Source organism: Colias eurytheme, chromosome 31 (genome assembly GCF_061535395.1).
Source record: "Colias eurytheme isolate Ceu_HAF_F1 chromosome 31, ilColEury1 Martin Lab GWU primary, whole genome shotgun sequence".
Lineage (NCBI taxonomy): Eukaryota > Metazoa > Arthropoda > Insecta > Lepidoptera > Pieridae > Colias > Colias eurytheme.
Window position 1 is genome coordinate 356,626 of NC_143010.1, and position 7,272 is coordinate 363,897.

Here is a 7,272-nt window from a genome sequence, read left to right on the forward strand (position 1 = left end):
TCGGTGTACATACATAAAAAAAAAAAAAAAAAACATACCGGCCGAATTGATAACCTCCTCCTTTTTTTTAAAGTCGGTTAAAAATTGAATTGTAATATTGACATGATTTTATAAGAGCAACTATGGAATTTCTTGCCGGTTCTTCTCCATAGATACTGCTTTCCGAATCGGTGGTCCGTGGTAAATGTAAAAATATTTATTGACGATTCGAAAGTACTTCTAAAAGAAGTCTAATTGAATAAATACATTTTTGAGTTTGAGTTTCAAATTAATTTATTTGCCAAGATTTTCCAGTAATCTTATATATAAAATTTCATCAGTTTTGAAGCTAAATCGATAGAAGAAATGTGTTATATATATTATATTATATCTACTAATAATAATTATTATTAATCAAGTTTTTTTTAACGCGCTTATCTCAGGAACTACAGGAACGATATCAAAAATTGTTTCACGGTTGGTTATGTTATGTATGTAATACCTTACTGCAAAAGGTTACGTGATAATTTTTATCTAATCTGTTCTGTGCTATAGTCTAAATAATATGTACCACGGGGAAAACCGGGGCGGACTGCTAGTGATGTGTAGGTATTATGACGATTCAAAAGCGCTTCTAAATGAAAACTAGATGAACAAACAAACAGATGTGTTTTAGCAAAGTCATAAATAGCTTAGATTAATAAATAATAATGGCTGGCTCCTGAGACACAGTATTTAACTAATTCAGGAGTCTATGGATTCATATATAAGCTGTACCTATTTTTTAATGTCAATAAAGTTTTTATTTATTATTTTTTATTTATTATTATGAAGAAAAATGTTTTAGTTTAAGCAATGTCAGGGCAGGAAGTAAGCAAATTGATGTAAAGCATTTAGATCAAACGAGCGTACATGCTCTTTCTAAGCCCACTATTTCAAATTCGTTTAGTGTAAAGTGTAAACAGGCGTAGAGCATTATTTCGTTGTTCTTAGTGAGTTCGAAAAGATTCTATGCAATGTAAGTTCTAATACTATAACGCTGAATACGAGTTATCGTTTACACAACATCACGAAAGAATGCTCTTTCTCTTGCTCTAGCTCTATGTTCGTTTGATGTAAATTCACCGGAATATTAGAAAGAGACAGCACTAATCGCAATGACATTAGGCTCCAATGTCAAATTCGCGCGGCCTTGAACCTTTTTAGTGTCAGATGTTTTTTTTTTATTTCAGCAAAGGAATTTCAGGGCTCGGTACATTAGGATTAATGACATAAGTGAACGATTTATTTTCGGTTGAGTTTATAAATTAGCAGTCGCCCTGGATCTCGAGATGACTTGTATAAATAAAAATGCAGAAATGATGTAGCTTTCTAATAAATAATAATATTATTCAAGAACTTTCAAAGGCGGTTTATTTGTCTCACAGATAAACAGCCAAAAATCAAATTGATAAGTAAACTTACAAAGCTTACAAATATCATTTAAATTTTAATAATACACACTATATAGATTATAGATTATATAGATTATTTTTTTCTGTGACCAACAAGTTTTAATTAGATTAAATACGATAAACAAAATCGATTCGAATCGAAAGATTCTATAATCCAGTGGAAATTCCATCGAAATCAGTTCAGCCGTTCCAGAGATTGTAAATGATTACAACATGTAAAGACCAATAAAAATTGCTAAAGGTTATTAAAATTGTATTTCTATTATTTTGATATCAATATCAACAAACATTAATTGAAAACATCGTGATTTGTAAATCGCAAACAGACAACTCAATTTAATTTATATGTACCGACAGACAGATTATTTACAGGCTATTAATAAATATTGTCTTATATCTCTATTACTTAACCCTTTAACATAATATTATAATTATGTTCGCCATAATATATATAATTATGCCATAATATTATAATACTAGCGGTCCGCCCCGGCTTCGCCCGTGGTACATATGAAAAATAGATGTTGGCCGATTCTCAGACTTACCCGATATGCACAGAAAATTTCATGAGAATCGGTCCACCCGTTTCGGAGGAGTATGCAGACTGATGCAGACTAACATTGTGACACGAGAATCTATACATATAATAAAATCGTAGGAAAGTCAAAACTGTACATTGAATATTTTTTTAAAAGAATACATAATCCATGATCTATAATCGATATAGAAGCCAAAAACATAGTTATTAGAATTTTTGTCTGTTTGTCTGTTTGTCGGTTTGTCTGTTTGTCTGTTTGTCTGTATGTTTGTCCAGGCTAATCTCAGAAAGTACTGCACGGATTTACTTCAAATTTTGCATGAATATTACTAACAGGTCGGGTCAGGCTGTTATATACATATTATCATGCTATCACCTTCGGGGGAGGAGCTGTGAACCTTTATTTTTCTTACGTATTCCGTGTACTACGACAGCGTACAATATAAAGACTCATGTTTAAATGTTGTTTTTGAGTAAGCCATGCTATTGTCTACCTTTACACTATAAAAACTACATCATTTAAGTAATTTTGGCAGAGAAACAGTATAATGAATCTTAGTAGTATAAAGACAAATTTAAAACAGCGCCATCTATGAGATTTCATTAAAATTAAATCAATTTACATAATATTAACGCTCCTTGGAAATTCATAATTTAAATATTATGAATTATGATGTTGGTGAGGTTGTTTTTTTTTTAAAGTTAAATAAATAATTCATATCTTCCCAGAGTCCATTTCAGGTGCGCTTATATTTCATGTGAATATACTAAATTTTTATAAGTGAGGGTAGATGTTTATTATTTGATGTCAAACAAGACACCATTACAGTTATATAGGTAATCTTAGTAGGTAATAGACGTAGTATTTGTATTCTCTTTGGGTAATAGTAGATAACAGTGATTGTGTTCATTCGTTACATTTTTTAAAATCTTCGGCTATTTTTTAATTTTCGCCTTCTTGCGTTCCCACAAAAGGTAAGTTGTAGCTTTTATATTTATTGTTTATTATAATTATATAGTTATACTCATGTTTTTAATTAGTTAAAGTTATGACAAAATAAGAAAATGATGAAATTTTATTTTTATGTATAACTTTTACAAGACTATATATATTATACGCCCAAAGAAGGTCACTTTAGTTCTTGATAAAACTTTATTTGTTAGTAGCTTTTTAATAAAATTAGGTACTTATCTTTTGATTTTTTTTTATTTACAGATTCAATGTTCATAAAAATTGACGATTTGCATGAGGATGTAGTGGAAATTAGTAACCTTGCGCGTGGTCAATCAATACATATAATAAAATTCTAGAAAAGTGATGTCTGTACAATAAAAATATGTAAAAAAAAATAGCAGGGGTTATTATTAAATCGATCCCAAACCCAAAACTGTAGTTATAAATTTTTTTGTCTGTTTGTCTGTATGTTTGTGCACGCTAATCTCAGAAACGGCTTATCCGATTTAGATGCGATTTTCATTAATATATTGTGGTAATCTTCATTTAACATTTAGTGTTTACTAGGTTTGCGCCCGCGGCTTCGCCCGCGCAGTCAAAGAAAAACCCGCATAGTTCCCGTTCCCGTGGGATTTCCGGGATTTCATTTTCCCGGGATAAAAAGTAGCCTATGTCCTTTCTCGGTTATCAAAATATCTCCATACCAAATTTCATGAAAATTGGTTCAGTAGTTTAGGCGTGATTGAGTAGCAGACAGACAGACAGACAGAGTTACTTTCGCATTTATAATATTAAGTATGGATTTCATGTTAATCGGTTCGTAAATAAAAAAGTTATTACCATTTAAGTATTCACGGCGAACATTTGCTAAGGCATTCTATTGTACACTATACAGTGTACGATAAAACGTAAGTTATCTGTTATACGCTACAGTTTTTCCTTATAAATGTCCAGGTGATCATATCGAAAGTCCCCAAGGGTGGGGGGGGTAAGCTGAGGTAGTAGGGGGGGAAGGGGTCAAATTAGAATTATGCTTACTTCTAGGTAAATTTTATACATAAAATGTCCTTTAAATTATGTCGTATTATATTTTTAACCCCCGACGCAAAAAGATGGGTGATAAGTGTTTGACCGCTATGTGTGTCTGTTTGTGCCACCGTAGCTCGCTAACAGGTAATACGAATTAGATGCGTGTTAGGCAGCATATTTTCCGACGCTGGTTCTTAGATAAAGTGTATCAAAATCGGTTCATCCATTTATTATACCTAGGTATATAGAGGTAAAAGTGGGAATGTGGGAAAAAATATTAGTTATATTTTTATCCAATTCGGTTTATCCATTTATTAGATTACAGCGGTAAAAGTGGGAATGAACAATAATCGAATGTGATCAAATAATATACTCAAGCGGCATATCAAAATATAAAAGAGCAACGTGTTTTATCGAAATCGGTTCATCCGTTTATTACATTTAGGGGTGACAGTTGTTAGATAAATAAACCAAATGGAGCATCAAACGACAGGATATGACGTGTACATAATACATATAGGTATAATTAGATAATATGGTTTACATCAAAATCGGTTCTGCCATTTACTAGGTGTGGAAAGAGAAGGGTTGAAAGTCTGTTAAAGAAGAGGGGGATATGGGAGCGGGAGGATAGCCACACCCTGGAAATTTTGAATACTACTCAAAGCCACATAGGCCTGGCTCTTGGCAATTTTTTTTTTCCTAAAGATACCACTTCTTTTGCCACTGTGATCCATTACAATTTGTGCACGGTTACGGCCCAACTTAAAAGATGTCAAGGAGCAACAAACTTATAGATATCAATATGATGTAGGAATGTAATGTAACCGCAATCGCCGGTACAGCCTGAAAATCAGCGCTGCTTTTGTGCAGCATTTTGCTGAGGCTGTCTCCGTTTGCCTAATTGTAAGATAAATTTTATAATGTGTTTGGCTGTGTTTTTTTTTGGCTAAAAAGAAACACAGCCAAACACAATAATAATAATAAATCTTTTCTTTCTTTCTTTTTCTTTCTAATATGGAGGTAGAGGTCAAAAACTCACTTGAAAATATCACATGAAAATAAGAAACCGAAGTTAAAAATTTAAAAATTAAAAAGAAAAACCCAACGCAACGAAGGAAAAGGAATAAATAATAATTTTACAAACTTCCCGACGATCTTTAAAATTAAGTACCATTATAAAAAAAATATAATTGTATATGATATTATGATAATGATGGTATGGCAGCCCCGATGACTTTGTTTTTTTAAAGTGAAACTTTTATTACATCGTCTCAAACTTTTTGGTCTGTGTAGCGCATGTCGCGTGACGGTCGGCTGCCGAGTAGGTATAAAGCAGTGTTCGGAACCGTACGATAATTATTATCGTACAAATACGATAATTTTGTGTCTAAGTTTCACTTTTACCGTGGTTTCATAAAACCACACAACATTTTTATTTTTATAAATATTTAAAATGGTATTTATTTTTAAAGATCTTCGGGAAATTTGTAAAATTATTTATTCCTTTTTCTATGCACTTTTCTTCGTTGCGTTAGTTTTTTTTTTATTTAATTTTTATTGCACGGTCTAAACGGTTTAGTTACTACAGGCGTGAGACAGGAAAGATCTGAGCGCTGAGACAAACGTCAAAACGCAAAGGAATAGAATCCGCTATCGATACTAATTATTGTCATAAGCGTATGATGTTTTGCTAAGGATTTGTTCACCTTACCAACGACGACGACGACCACGAACAAAATTTTCATCCAGTCGTAATTTAACAAAATTGTGCTAAACACAATTAAAAATAAATTATTAAAATTTCCTGTCGTTCTGGTGATTGGAATTTTTATTTTTGAGATCAACGAATGAAAAAATAGATTTTTCGTAGAAACGGTGGCTCCTAGAAAACAATGTATTTGAAGTTTTTTATAGATAATTTTACCGTTTCTACGAAAAATCTATTTTTTCATTCATTGATCTCAAAAAAAAAATTCCAAGCACCAGAACGACAGGAAATTTTAATATTTTATTCTAATTGTGTTTTGCACAATTTTGTTAAATTGCGACTGGATGAAAATTTTGTTCGTGGTCGTCGTCGTCGTTGGTAGGGTGAACAAATCCTTAGCAAAACATCATACGCTTATGTCAATTAGTATCGATAGCGGATTCTATTCCTTTGCGTTTTGAAGTTTGTCTCGGCGCTCAGTTGCTGCATGATATATTGTCAAAAACATCCATACAAGGAAGGAAGAAAAATAAATTTGCTCCCTTCCCTCCTGGTGCCTAAAAATAATATGACATAATTTAAAATAAATTTTACGTAGAAAATTAACTAGGCATTTATTTTTTATTTTTTAGCTCAGTTTAGTAATAAATTTTACTAACAGTTCTTTTAATTATTTATGGTAGTACGTGTTTATTCAATAAAAGTTAAGTAGTCACCTACTATGCAGTCACTATTCCACGCGGACGAAGTCGCGGGCACAGCTAGTATGAAATTAAAAAGACCATTATAATTTATTCATTTAAATTTCGATTTTATTAGCATTATAATTTAGTTCATCTCATTTACAAGGCAATTTAAACATTTCTAAAAGCATTAACCACTTTTTAGCAGTCGCGTAAAATTATCGTTTAAATTTAGCCAACCCACAAATTTATTTCCACCAAAACTTAATCAAAACGTTGCAAAAGTCAACGCCCGTATGTGCAGTTACATTTAGTTATAAGCTCATTAAAATCAAGTTTACAAAACCTTTTTATTTAAGAACCTGCGGCAGCCATAGACCACGTGGCCTTCTGTCAATGAAAGCGCGCGAAAATTCCGACAAACGAAATTTCACTTTATCTGTGCAAGATTTAAGTCGAATTTGACAGTTCAATTTTTTAATCGCGCCCGCCGTGTCACAATGTGGATCGTGAGAATTTTGCGCGCGATATCGAATAGCGACTCTATTGCAAGGTAATAAAACATAATTTGATATGCAATAAATCAGAATACCTGTTTATTGACCGACAATGACCTTTTGAAAATGGAGGGAAATCCGTGCTTCGTTCGAAATTTGTGTTGCCGAATTTGGACTTTAGATCAATTGAATATGATATATTTTCAATTGTAATGTGATTAGATAAGTGATGTATGGTTATGTAATTTTTTTTTTCTTTTATCTATCGATGTTCACGTGTCTAAAGAAAACAAAGGGTAAATAAAAGTGCTCTATGATCAGGCGTTGGCTATGCGTGTGGGCTGTGTGAAGAAATTTTTATTAAATTTATCAATCAAATCGATATCTATTTATAGAACTATTTTAGATAACATTTAAGTGTCTATG